The 14,800-nt window shown below is 37.7% G+C and overlaps 1 long non-coding RNA gene across 1 annotated transcript; it reads left to right on the top strand.

The window, feature by feature from the left end:
* The first annotated feature begins 292 nt into the window (after positions 1 to 292).
* LOC116092255 lies at positions 293 to 13,770 on the top strand. The gene is made up of 3 exons (XR_004119180.1): positions 293 to 404; positions 3,099 to 3,219; positions 13,531 to 13,770. It is a non-coding gene; the product is annotated as an uncharacterized LOC116092255 (long non-coding RNA).
* The last annotated feature ends 1,030 nt before the right edge of the window (positions 13,771 to 14,800 follow it).

The raw sequence follows: 14,800 nt of genomic DNA, 5'->3' as shown, positions 1-14,800 counted from the left end.
CATTCTCCATTTTCCCTCCTCTCATTCCTTAAGCCATGCAGGAAAAATTTCCCTATAGTTTAAAAACCTAGAGAATCCACCCCTTTCACCCTAGACTTCTTATTTTTCTTCATGTAACATTTTATTCTAATAACTTTATGAAACTACAATTTTACCTCCTTTTGAGTTTTGCATTAATAGGTCTCATACATAAAGAAGAAATGGAAGTGAAGAGGTTTTGAGTTTCTGTGGCGGTGCTTATAGTGCTCATGGGATGACAAAGTGAAGAGATACAATCTGTGTACTATGATGATAGAAAGAAACATGGATCTCTGGTCAGCAAAGCAGAGTTGGGGGCAGCAGCAGTATTCTTCAGTGTGTGCTACAAAAATGGAAGGTTGTTGGACAAGACATGAAAAGAACAGGTAAACACATTCATGGGACCTACAAAACATTATAGTTAGAACAATCCACTCAAGTGTGACAGAGGTGGGAATGGGGTAGGTGTCTAAGGAGCTTAGGAAATGGGAAGATTTTGCACAGGTTCTGATATTGCGATGAATGAAGCAGGAACTGTTAACAGTGGAGAATGTTGACCCATGAGAGCCTGGGAGGCATTTACAGCATTCAGTTAAAGGTGCCTCATCAGCCACAAGGTATTTGTAGATGGAAGTCAAGTGTAGAAAACTTGAAAGGCATATCTACTGGTTTTACTTTACTTTCTTGTCATACCTCATAAGGTACGAGTACTCTTTAAGTCTTAGCAGACATCAGTGTCTTGCATTGACTCAGAAAGCAGTGAAGGTCCTTTGTCTGGTCAAGAGTATTCCAGAGCATAAAATCTTATGTTTGTTACAGTAGAGTTTAACTTTTCTTTTATTGTCATAGAACCTCAAAAATACCAGTATATGTGTGTATAAACTATGGGCTTTTGTCTATAATTTAAAGACAAACTTCAACATATTCAATTCATTAAAATTGGTACAGGGTAGATATTTATTTTCGAGGTCGTATTAGAAATACAACCCACAATTTCCCTTTAAAATATGGAAAACATCCTGAAAAGTGTTGTATTCCTAGCACTTATGGAACACTTCTAGCCGGGGGAAGAGGATAAAGCTCTTCCCTTATCCTACAATGTAGGCAGCAGTCCAAGAGCACTAGTGGTATAGATAACTCAGGCATTTGAAGCAGGCAATTGAATTATCCCTGAATAAGTCTTCTAACACTAATCAGCCCTGGATAGACAGAAAATCAAACAGCTCAGTGCTAGAGGGGTAAACATGAGGATTTGTATCCAACGAGGGCACTTTACTGTGATAATACTTTATCCCGAATGAGTTCTTAGCAAACCCTGTGTCCTCCTTCCACCCCTTATCTCCTGGTTCTAGCTAAATTCAGAAAGCATCATCAAAAGGTGAGCTATGTAAAAGGCCTGGAATTACATGTTATGAGGTTATAGCAACTTTTATCCCATGAATTTAGAAGGATTAGCTGTAGTAAGAACACACTGAAAATGTGATAAGGCTCTTTATACAAAGAAGCTGATAATCTCTGACTAGTGCACTTTTAGGAAAAGCTTTGTAATTCACATAGCATTTGTGTATTATTAATTGAATTGCTAGGTAAAGAATATTTATACAACAAATACATACTTACACTAGGGAGGGATAAAATATGAATTTTCTGGTTTTGTTCCTATATTAGAAACTATATTTGAATTGTGAATAGGAGATAAAGATTCATTATGAAAGATTAAAATGTATGCAGTTGGAATTATAAAACCCGTAGAGATCTCAATTTGCAGATGAAATGCAAACTTATGTATATAGAGGGCAAATATTATGCTTTTTTAAAAAAAGCTATTATTTGCCAGTGAGAAAATAGCCATGGTATTCCAAGTAAACGGCAGAGATAGATCTTTGACTGTGGTCATAGATCAAAGGCAAAGGGGATCCATACACGTAAACAGCACTTGCTCTTTTATGAATCAATAGCCTGATCTAGAGGCTTCCTCCGTTTCTCTGGCATTCCACAGAAGGATCACCTAAGAGTAGCCTCTGGTCACATAATCATACAGTTAGTTAGGATGAAGTAATCACACACAAATACAAGTTCTGAAAGACAAGATTAATAATTATTTTTCCACTGTAATGAAATTCTTTTCCACCCTTTTTTATGATTTATTTATTTACATTCCAAATGTTGTCTCCCTTCCCAATCTCCCCTCTGGAAGCTACTACCCCTTCCATCTTTGCCTCTAAGAGTGTGCTCCCCCACCTACTCACCTACTCCTACCTTATCCACCCACTTCCACCTCACCCCTCTAAAGTATCCCTTCTCTAGGGCAAGAATGCTCCACAGGACCAAGCACCTCCACTCCAATTGACACCAGATAAGGCAACCCTCTGCTCACATGTAGCTGGAGCCATGGACAGACTCATGTATACTCTGATTGGTGGTTTATTCCCTGGGAACTCTGAGGGGTCCTGTTAGTTGATATTGTTGTTCTTCCTATGAAGTTACAATCCCCTTCATCTCCTTCAGTCCTTCCCCTAACTCTTCCATTGGGGTCCCCAGGCTCAGTCCAATGGTTGGCTGTGAGTGTATGCATCTGTCTTAGGTGCTAGCAGAGCTTCTCAGAGGACAGCTATACCAGGTTCCTGTTTGCAAGCACTTCTTGGCATCAGCAATAGTGTCAGGGTATGGTGTCTGCAGGATGCATCCCAAGGTGGGGTGGTTTATGGATGGCCTTTTTTTTTTTTAGTCTCTGCTCCATTTTTTTGTCCCTGCGTGTCTATTAGACAGGAACAATTCTGGATTAAAGATTTTGAGATGGGTGGATGGTCTCATCCCTCAACTGGGGGCCATGAATATCTACTGGAGGTGGTCTCTACACGTTCTGTCTCCCCTCTGTTGGGTATTTCAGCTAATGTCACCCCCATACTCTGCATAATGGAACATACATGTAATATCACAGGGAGAAGCTGATGCAGGGGGAACACAAGTTCCAAGCTTAGCTGCAAGTGAGATCCCATCTTAAAACAAAACAACCCAGCAAAAAGCCTTCTCATCGGATAATTGCTCAAGCTAACATTACATCTTATTTACCTCACCAGGCTTCAAACTTAGACGCTAATAAGAGGAAAAATGTGGATTTGGAGGAACGAAGCTATTTGACTCAAAGGGTGCTTCCTAGGAAAGGAGCATAAAAGTGAATCAAACACCACTATTGGAAAGGTATTAAGTACCAGGCATTTTTCATTTGTTCTATATACTTTTTTCTCATCTGATCCTCACTAAATCCTGTTGAAAAGAACTTTTTTGTGTACATATTATACAAAATGCAACATGGGGTCATGTCAGTGTAATAACATGATCAAATTCAGTCACTGAATGAAAGGATTGAAACATAAGCCACAGTTTACCATCCCTAGGCAAAAAGTGGGGCTAAGGTATTTTCTGGAAATTTTGACTAGGCCACTCTTTGTTTTGTTTTGTTTTTCTTTCCCCCACATCCTACTGTCTGCTTATTCACTGGTGATTGTTTCCTTTGCTGTGCAGAAATGTTTAGATTTCATATAATTCCATTTGTCTGTTCTGGGAATCCTTGCTTGTGTTATTAGAAGCTTGTGCAGAAATCTCGGTCTATGCCTATATCTTTAAGTGTTTATATTACATTTTTTGTAGCAATTTCAAAGTTCTGTATCTTACAGTAAGATTAATTTTGAGTTGATTTTTGTCTGGGATGAGAGATATGAATGTACTTTTATTCTTCTAGTTTCTTCACCACCATTTATTAAAAAGGCTGTCTTTAAAAAAAAAAAACCACACCATGTATTTTTGACAGCTATCTCAAAATACGTTTTGGAAAATATATTGAAATTTTAGCCATGGAAGAGAGCCTTAAAATGTTTGTTTTTCCTTATTCTCATTATTTCTTTATTCTTTAAAAACATTTGACTTTGTTTTAATTGTGAGTGGGGTGGCAGGTGCACGTGAGGTAAGTTCCTACAGAGGCCAGAGGCACCCAATCCCATAAAACTGGGTTACAGGTGGTTGTGAGCTACCTATTATCAATGCTGGAAATGGAACTCAGATTTCTGCCCGAAGAGTAAGGGTGACTAACCACCGAGTCATCTCTCCAGCCACCTACCATATTAACTTTTGAAAAGAGAGTCTATAAAATTGGGTGGAGCAATTTAACTCTTACCATCCTTTCTCTTGGGAGGTTGTATCTTTGATAAGCATTGACCGTGTGTCTTGGGTAATGACTTTCTTCTTTTGATGTGTCTATGCATATGGGTGCTTAACTATACGTAACAAAGGGAGGAGAAGGGGGAAAATGAAATCTTGACCAGTTGATATTTCAGCCTAAAATTGTTGAGAAAGAAATTAGTATGGAAACAGTCCTTATTCAGCAATGAGAGAATGTTGTGAAGAAATACACTGAGTTCTTCACCCTTGTGGAGTCAGTCACTCATTGGTGACATGCTCATCTCACAGAGAGCCCAGCACAGTAGGCTTCAGCTGTCTAAGTGTCAGGTCCTTCCTCCTCATCCTGCTTTGGGTTTTGTCTCTTTGTAGTCTTCCTGGTCCTCTGTCTCGCTGGTTGCTTTTAAGGAATCACTTCTAGTCTGTCTTCTTTCAAACATTAATCTAAGGTAATTTTATGTCATATCTAGCTTATATTATATTTTATTGATTTAAGCTTTATTGCATTATGATGAGAAAAGATACATGATTTCAATTTATCTGAATTTGTTAACACTTAAAAATCATATTTTGAGTAAATAGAATTACATCACATTCTTGTTTCCTTTTTGTACCCCAACTCCTCCCAGAGACCCCTCCTTCAATACCTACAATACTTTTTTTTGTCATATTAAGTTATATTGTTTTAAGTGGAATTGTATGAACCTTTCAGAACTGAAGACATGGAAGGAGAGCTGCCTTGGTTAACGGGGCTGGGGCTTGCAAATGCAGAGTTGTGGGTAGACTAAAGAGTAGAACCCAGCTGTTGCCCCACCCCTGAACCCCACCATTACCAGCATCTGCATTGAATGTAGTCCCTCTTGGAAACATTTGAATACCTCTAGATGAAAGTTATTTTTTCTCACTTAAAAAATGAGAAATTAAAAACAAATGGTGAAATTTTCTTCACAAAACACTGTGTTAATTGTCTAATATTTAACACATTTATAACATTGCTACATCTTTCATTCTTTCTCTCAATATACTATTTCTAAGAATATCTTTTTGAGACAACACAAATTCTCAAAAGCCGCTAGAGCTTATGTGCAATATACTTCATCACTAGTTTAATTGAACATTGAGAAGAATTCACTGTTACTCCTGATTCTATAAAGCAAGAGATTGTATAAATCCTAGCTGAGGTCAATTCTAGCTGAAGTTTTTTTTTTTTCCTAACGTGTGACTTTTCATATAATATACTTATTTAATGGACACACAACAGTAACTTATCTTGGAGTGTGACAGGCAAATTTTCTGGGAAAAAAATCAATTTCCCTCTTTCAATATTTCTTTTAACAAGGTTGAAAATCATATATCTTAATGCAGAACATTCCCTAGGTCCTCTATTAACATGCAAAGCTGTTTCTTAACAGCTCCCTCTCATTTTTAAAATGACATTGAGAGTGTAGAGTCACTTGTTCTTAATTTTTAAACCTACTGATTTCATTGTGCCTGACACAAAGCAGAACATCTCTGCCATAATTACTGTATAACAGTTATTTTTCTCAAAGTAGTAATTTTCCTAAAATTAGCTGGACAGCCTCAATTATGTAAATTGAATCCTAGGACTTTAATGAGAATATTTGTGGGAACAGAGTAGAATTTTATTGGGGAGATATAGGGGAGGAAAAAAAATCTCTAAATTATTTTGCCTCTACTTTTAATGAAGTCAGGGAAAAGAGATCCACTGTTGGTCACCATCATCCTTTGGGAAAAGTGTTTGGGTTGGCTCTCTTTCTACTTTGTGAAATTAAGAAAATTCACCCAAAGTCACTTTTAGAATCTGCCAGATGAAAACACATGCACATGTACACCCACACACGAGCATGCTCACACACACACACACACACACACACACACACACACACACACACACATACACACACACACACCCCTCAGAGCTCCTGAAGGATGTCAGTGCTGCTAGACTGCAGCTTCACTTCGTCTCATGTCACTAGGATGTCCTCTTTAGCCTCACTGTATCCTGGCTCGACTCATCTACTGTTCTGTAGATGACTACTCTAGACTTAGTGGTTTCAACAATAATTATTTGTCATTATTTCTCTTATTTCATTTGTCATTCTTTCTCTCTTCATGGATCTATGGGTTGAATAGATTGATCTTTGCTCTGGATCACATATGGGATTTTATTCACAGAGCAACCATGGGTAGGACTCCCTGGAGGCTCAACTGAGCTGGTCATCATTGCTTCTTCACTCCTATCAGGTGCCTGCATGTTCTCCAAATTGTCTCTGTATCCAGCCCAGTAGCCAGGACTTTTCATGTTCCATCAAGACACCAAGAGGAAAAAAAAAGGTGGTGGTAGGGGAACTGTCAGATCTCTTAAGAATAAGTTCAGAGCTACCAGGACAACACTTTGGTACTCAACTGTTGACAGCTGTTGAAGTTCATCCTGGATTTCACCTCTCAGTGGAGGAGGACAGTCAAGAACCTTGAATTTGTTATTACTCTCACTGAACACTCAGTCTCTGAGTGTTGTTTACTTGTTTTCTATTATTTTTCTTGTCTAGTTTCCTCCTTCCTTTGTTAGTTATTCTGTTCCTCACTGGAGGGTCAACTCATTAAATTTACCTCTTTTCTGTTTATCACAATACATATTGTGGATGAATAGAAAAAATTTAATTGAACCTTTCTTATTAAGTGACACATACCTCTTCCTCATCTTCACATTTTGTTGGTAGGAAGCACCTTCTTTGTGTAAGTGATCAGGGCATCTTCCCACTTCCCAGTCTCCTTCTACTCTATTTCTCCAGTCTCCAAAGCTCTGACTTTTCTCCTTTTCTCTGGTTATGATTGTATTTTTCATAGGTGTGGTTTATTGTAGCATCTATGGCATATGGCTTACCTATATCTATTAAAACAGACATGCCTAGTCTATAATATTAGTGACAAAATCACCAACTTATATTAATAGAGAGCTAATGCGGGCCAGAGTTACAATAAATATTACATATTATCTTACTCCAATGCTCAACGTAAATATCATTGATTCATTTTACAGACTAAGAAAATAAAACATGGAGAGGTCAAAGATGAATATTTTGAGTGTTTTATGTAATGACAAATTATCTGCATAGCAGTTATAACTGAGTTTTTGGCAGGTGTGAGTGAAATCCTTATTTCTTCAGTAGCATCACTGTTGTTTGCTCTTATTATTTTTTTTTCAGTCTGGAGAGATGTAATTATTTTACTGTAGTTTGATTTCTATTTTCTGTTGTGGTTATAGCTATTTTAATCATCCCACTCATTGCTGTTGCCAAAAGCCTGATAAGAAAACAAATTCAAGGAAGAAAAATTTTTAGTTAAGCTTGCAGTTCAAGGGAAGACCCATCATGGTAGAGAAGTCATGGTGATTTTGAGAGAGACATCACGTTTTTTCACCTCACAGGGAGCAGATTGCTGTGGATGCTCATGTTCAGCTGAGTCTTTTCTTTTTATTCAGTCTAGTAATCCAGTCCATGGAATGGTACCACATTTAGGGTAGGTCTTTCCATGTCAATTAACTTTATAGAGAAAGTCCTTCATAGATGTGCACAGATATATATCTCCAAGGTGCCTCCTCTAGGCTCTGGCAAGTTAACAACATAATCCACAGACATACATTTTATATAAAGTATTGACCATGATCATTTAGTCATATATAAATATGAAAGGCTAAGATCAAAAACTCAAGTGACAGAACATGCTGTCAAGGATGTGGAGAAAGAGGAACACTCCTTCATTGCTGGTGGGATTGCAAACTTGTACAATTAGTATGGAAATCAATCTGGCAGTTCTCCAGAAAATTGAAAATAATTCTACCTGAAGACTTAGCTATACCTGGGCATATATCCAAAATGTGCTCTACCATACCACAAGGACACAGGCTCCACTATGTTCATAGCAGCCTTATTTATAATAGCCAGAAGCTGGAAAGAACATAGATATTCCTCAACAGAAGAATGGATACAGAAAACGTGGTTCATTTTCACAATGGATTACTATTCAGCTCTTAAAAACGAGGACTTAATGAATTTTGCAGGCAAATGAATGGAACTAGAAAATATCATCATAAGTGAGGTAAACCCAGACCACAAAGCATGGTATGTACTCACTGATAAGTAGATATGAGCCAAAAACTTTGGAATATCCATGATACAACTCACAGACCAAAGGAACCTCAACAAACAGGAAGGCCCAAGTATGGATACTTCAATTCCATTTAGAAGGGTGAACAAAATAATCATGGGAGGGAGAAGGAGGGAGGAGCCTGGGTGGGAGAGGGCAAGGGGAGGGGAAATGGGGCATAGCATCAGGTATGGGGAGGAGACAGGAGAGAGCCCCAGAGGGCCAGGATAATGAAGGTAAATATGCACCAGTATGAGGTGTAGGGTAGGGAGAACCTCTAGAAAGTCCCAGAGATCTGGGATGTGAGAGGCTCCCAGGACTCAATGGGGATGGCCTTAACCCAAACGCCCAACAATGGGGAGATGGAACCTGAAGAGACCAATTCCAGTAGATAGATATGGAGGCTTCCAGTTGAGGTATAGGGTCACCCACCCATCTTCAAAAATTTTGACCCAGAATTGTTCCTTTCTAAAGAAAATGCAGGAGCAAAAATTGAAGCAGAAACTGAAGGAAAAACCATTCAGTGACATGAGCCATCCAAAGCCCAATTTGAGATCCATCCTATGTGCAGGCACCAAACCCTGACACTATCAGTGATGCCATGTTGTGCTTGCAGACAGGAATCTAGCATGGCTGTCCTCTGAGAATCTCTACAGCAGCTGACTGAGACAGATGCAGATAATTACAGCCAACCATTGAATTGAGGTCAGAGACTACTATGGAAGAGGTAGGAGAAGGACTGAAGGAGCAGAAAGGAATTGCAACCATGTAGAGACACCGGTATCAACTAACATAGACGTGTTAGAGTTCCCAGAAATTAAGACACCAATCAAAGGGCATATACGGGCTGGTCTGTGGCCCCTGGTCCCTTTAGCAGAGGACTGCCTTTTCTGGCCTCAGTGGGAGAGGATGAGCTTAATCTTGTAGAAACTTGACACTCCATGGAAGGGAGATGCTGTTTGGGGTGAGATAAAGATGGTTGGATGGGTGAGGGAGGACCTTCTCAGAAGCAAAGGGGAGGGGAGATGGGGTGAAAAACTCTGGGAGAGGGATCAGGAAGGGGGACAACATTTGGAATGTAAATAAATAAAATAATTTAATTAAAAAAAGAAAAATGCATAGGAATATTTTTGCCTTTCTCCTAGCAAAACCAATTTTATTGGTTTATTAGTGTTCTTTATATATCTTGATAGTATATTGATGTACATATTTATGTTAGTAATATTCTCCTTCAGAATGTGGCTTATCTTTTCAGTAGCATTTTGGTAAAATTCTTAGACAATTTTGAAGACTTTTGGTATTTAATTTGGTGTTTATTATTAGATTACATACTCTTTGTTTATAGATATATACTAAAGTGACTGCAATTTTGAATATACTTTCAAGATTTTGGACAAAATTTTATATAATTTGTTTTATTTTTAAGATGGCAAAATCTGAGATGATTCATTACACAGTATTAGATCACAAATTAGCATGTACTTTTTGGATTGATTTCTGAATCAACATAATGGTAAGATAGGAAACAATGGAAAACCAGAACCCTAGGTTAGTCTCAAGTGGGAGAACTTAAGCAGAGGACATGGAGGGGAGGTACTGATTACTGGCTTATTTTCATGGCTTGCTTAGCCTGCTTTTTGTTGTTGTTGTTATTGTTTTGCATCTAGGACCACCAGTTCAAGGTGGCACTGTCACCTGACATTAATCACTAACCAAGTAAATGCACTACAGGCTTGCCTACACTCAAAAGTGGTAGGGGCATTTTTATAAATTGAGGATCTCTCTTCCTAAATGAACCCTTTCTCTGTCAAGCTGACATAAAACTAACCAGCATGCTATCAAAGTCAGAAACATAACTAAAAGAACAAGTAATATAAGATCTATTAAGGCGTGAGCATTTGTTCATGTGTACCTGCATTCATGTGTGCCTGTGTGTGTATATGTGTGTGTTATGAATACATATATGCAGAAGTGGCAGGATATTGGATAACCACTAAGCCAGTTTTCAACTAGGTTCACTCATCAATAAGTCTTAGTAATTCTCCTGTCTCTACTTCCCCTATAGGGTTATAGGCACATGAAGCTATATCCAGGTTGTACATGAGTATGACAGAGCTTCATGAGTATGTAGCAAGCACACTTAACTACTGACCTAGCCATCACTCTCAAATTTTTATTTCTCCGTCTGTAAGCAAATTTTTATTTCTGCCAATACACTGAAAAGTTCAAGTTCAGTTTCTATGATCCTCAATGGTCTACTTCCTGCTCATCCTTGTTCTGTGCCACTATGTATAAATGTATTCTTAACTAAGGACACTCAAGTGACTTGTTCATGTTTGTTGTGTCCCCATGACTGAGGTACTTAAAGAGGGAAACATTGCAGCCTGTGTCTCATTTACAAAGCTGACTCTTAGTAAATACTTTCTAACACTTCAGAATCTTTAGTATGTGACCATTTATTATAACAGGCTGTCTCTGACCCTCCAGCTCCAAAAGTAATGACACAGAGTTTTACATTATTTTTGGAAGTTTGGCCTTAGCTTAGGCTTGTGCCCATCTAGCTCTTCTACTTAAATTGACCCATTTCTACTAATCTACACTCTGCCATGTGGCTCATTACCTCCTGAGTACTAGCACTTGCTTCTTCCCTGTGTCTGTCTGGTAAACAGTCTACACCTTACTCTTTCCCAGAGTTCCTAACTTTGATTGCAAATCCTTTCTATACTTTTCAGCATTGCTATAGGCCATTCAGATTGGTTATTAAATCAATCAGAAGGTGATGGAGAAAGTGTTTACAAAACACTGAGACTGGTGAATACCTACAGTCTTTACCGAGTGTACAAGAGCATGTCCCAAAACATTTATATCCATATAGATCATCAAATTCAAACTAGCATTATTATGTCTTCTTTAAGAGTGGAATTTTAGTGTTTAGAGTATCAAAGAAGGTGACATAACCTTCAAATGGAATGGGATGGTAAGCCTTTTAGTTTGTGGGTGATTAGATAACACTGACATCTATGTATGGGGGTAATAATCAGCCTTGGGATGAAGATGCTAAATAGAAAAGAGTGAAGCAGGTCACATAGTACACCAGAAGACCAATCCAGTACATTTATTAAAATGGATAACTCTTTTGGGGACATTATGTATCTTGTCTTCACTGAACAGTACTTGAGAAATAAAAAACACAGGTTGTCAATCATGTGATCACTGTGATGACTCTGGGTAGATAACTTAGAAGTAAGTGACAATTTGTTTAATTTTATTACTGTTTCTCCTACGTGAATAAGAAACAAGTCACTATGGGAATTGTTAGAGAAAGGAATGTGTGAAAGTGTGTTCATACAGTAGATTATAGTAAGTAGGCTATGATTTCTTGAGAAATCAACACAAAAATATTTCAACCAAGCTTATTGGAATTAAAATGAAAACTTAATGGTAGTAACCCAACCAAGACCACTGTCACAGATAACCCTGAAGCAAAGAGGATTAATGTAGTAAAGTGACACTTTTATTTAACCCCAAGACAAATAAATATAATATTTACATAACAAATATGATATTACATAGACATTACAAAGTGTATCAGAACCACTAGCAAATATTGAAAGTGTTAAGTAAGAAGAAATGGGTGTTTTTGAATTTTACAAAGCTTACTTTTTATTGCACACTTCTCTCATAAAATTATTCTTAATTTACTCAGTAGTAATTAATAAGTTGTCAGAAGGGTTGGGCACAGGAGAGTTCCTGAATATGTGAGTGAATAAGATGTATCACATAGCTCATAATACTAAAAGCAGTCTTTAAAATGATGGTATTCTAGAAAGTTAAGGAATAGTATGCGCCTGATGCTTTAAAGCATCATCAAGTTGCTGAATAGGGGAAAACAGGGAAAACAGTTCTAAAATCCCCCAGAGAATTAAGATTTCATTTGAGATTTGAATATGTTCTTGACACCAATTACAGTTATATCTTCAGAAAATGGGTTAGAAATCACAGTCCTCTAACATATATATGCATAAACACATATGATACAAATGCATACCAAATGTGACTTGCTCATTCATCTATGAGTTGTTCTAGGATTCAGTTCACACCGGTTCCAGTGTCCTCTATAACGTGAGGAACACTTTTTTTCCCCTTAGATCCAGCTCTTTCATGTGGTATTCCATAGCACAACTTGGACTTCAGGAAATCAGTATTCCATGAACCATTTGCTAGGTTGGGAGGAGTTTCAGGGAAGGATGTAGAGAAGTCATGATTTGTGTCCATTACAGTTAGCTTGAACTTGATGTTCAAACCTTGGTGCTAAATCTGGTGGATTTTAACAGGATTTTCAATTCCTCATAGAAGTTTGTCTCAAGGGATCATATCTCTGACAATTGCCCTACTGGGAATACACTTTAAGGCATTCACTCCTGTTTCTAGAGTTTTAGGCTACTTTTGCACCAGGGATATAACTAGACCCAGGAATGTTGTTAGGTGTCCTGATATACAGAAGGTGTTTGAAAGAGACTCTCCTACAACTCTATGCTTGCTCACAAAGCACTGCTGCAGGGTAAATTATAGATTAATTACTAAAAACATTAATGAGATCACAACATATATATTTCAAAATGTTTTATGTGTATGGGTGTTTTGTCTGCATATCTGTGTACCATGTTCTTACAGTGCCTGCAAAGGCAAGAAGAGGGCACTGGATCCCCTATACCCTGAGTTTCAGACAATTGTTATCCACTGTGTGGGTGCTGGAAATCAAACCTTGGTCCTCTAGAAGACCAGCAATTGCTCTTAACCTTTAAGAGCAATTGCTCTTAACATTTAGGGTTAATGTATTTAACCCTAAATGTACTTTATAAGTGAAGATGTTACACATTAGTATCTATCTATATATATATATGTCTGATAAATTCCAAAATAAAAGATAAATGTCTTAAAATGGACAAAAGTTGAAATTCCTGGGAAACAAATGGCAAAGTTTTGAGAGATTCTAGAACTTTTGTGGTTTGCTTTTGCAATTGAAAGGATACTCAGTTTCACTTACAAGTTAGCAATGATTTAGAAGAATGCTTTTTCATTGAAGCTCATCTTCTGTTGGATTCTATTTTGAACTTCCTTCAGTGATATGTATTTACTCAAGTTTCCTGTGCCATCTTTTTCTAATAGGTGGAATTTGATCCATATATGAGATTTTGTGCACCTGCAATCCCAGAACTCCAAAACCTGAGGTAGAGGGAGACAATGCATCAGTGGAAACTGTTTCTTAGACACTCAAGTGGTGCTGGCATGGAACATCCGCATGAAAGACATGGATCATGAAAAATAAGGTTTTCCTTATAGTAAAGAGGATAATTGAAGCAATGTGAACTGAAACACTGGGCCACTCAGAGATGAACAAGCCACAAGAGAGTAGGAATTATGTGAACAATTGCCCATGATTAGCTAACATCAATGAACAATTTTGCAGGAAAAATAGTAGCATCAAATATTGGATCTGGAGTTGGAGGCTTCTAATCTTTACTACTTCTGAGGGTGAGGCAGAAGAATCATGATTTCAAGTCCATCCTAGGCTGCAGATTGAGTTATAAGTCACTCTGTATACCTAATTGAAACTGTCGTAAAATAAAGACTCTTTCCCAGAGTATATGGCAAGTACAGTGCACACTGTAGTCATACAACACAGTGTATTTCAGAACACACACACACACACACACATGCACACACACAAACACACACACACACACACACACACAATTATGTAGAAATAGCCTGAGGTAGAAAATTCACATAGTCTTGCAACATTGATTACAAAAGATGGTGAACAGAGATTTTAAAGCTTCCATTCTGCTACTAAGCATTTAGGCTACTTTAGGCAATGAGACTTACTCTCAGGTCTCAGATCTCATCAGGAAAATAAGGAAGTTGGACCAGCTGATCTCTGAGGAACTATTCTGATTTCACATTCTATATTATTCTAAGAATCTTTTCTTTTACTTGGTTCCATATCACCCATATTTATTCCTGTATGATATTAAACAGGAACAGAAAAATGTCATATCATTTGCAGAGCTATTTCCCCAGGATATACTTCACTGCGGAATTTACCTTTCTTTCTCCTCCAGGAATAGGAACATTACCTGAAACAAATGTTCTTTGCCTTGAATGAAGATATTTGTCAGCTGAAGTAGACTTTGCACAAACTTGAGAGAAAAGCAGGTTGTGTTGAATAAGCTGTTTCCTGGGCTGCCTGAGAGATCTTCATTTCCTTCACTGGTTGCTTTTTTATTATTTTAAATTTCAAAAGAATGTTTTATCACAGCCTGCCTTCTCTTGTGGAGAATTCTTCAGTGAAACTATAAATAATAGGGATAATTATAATACTAAGGGAGTAGAATGGAAATGAACCAAACAAAAATTATCACACCACACTGCTTTT

Source organism: Mastomys coucha, unplaced genomic scaffold (assembly GCF_008632895.1).
Source record: "Mastomys coucha isolate ucsf_1 unplaced genomic scaffold, UCSF_Mcou_1 pScaffold15, whole genome shotgun sequence".
Lineage (NCBI taxonomy): Eukaryota > Metazoa > Chordata > Mammalia > Rodentia > Muridae > Mastomys > Mastomys coucha.
Note: the sequence above shows the minus strand (reverse complement) of the source record. Positions and strands in the feature narration are given on the sequence as shown.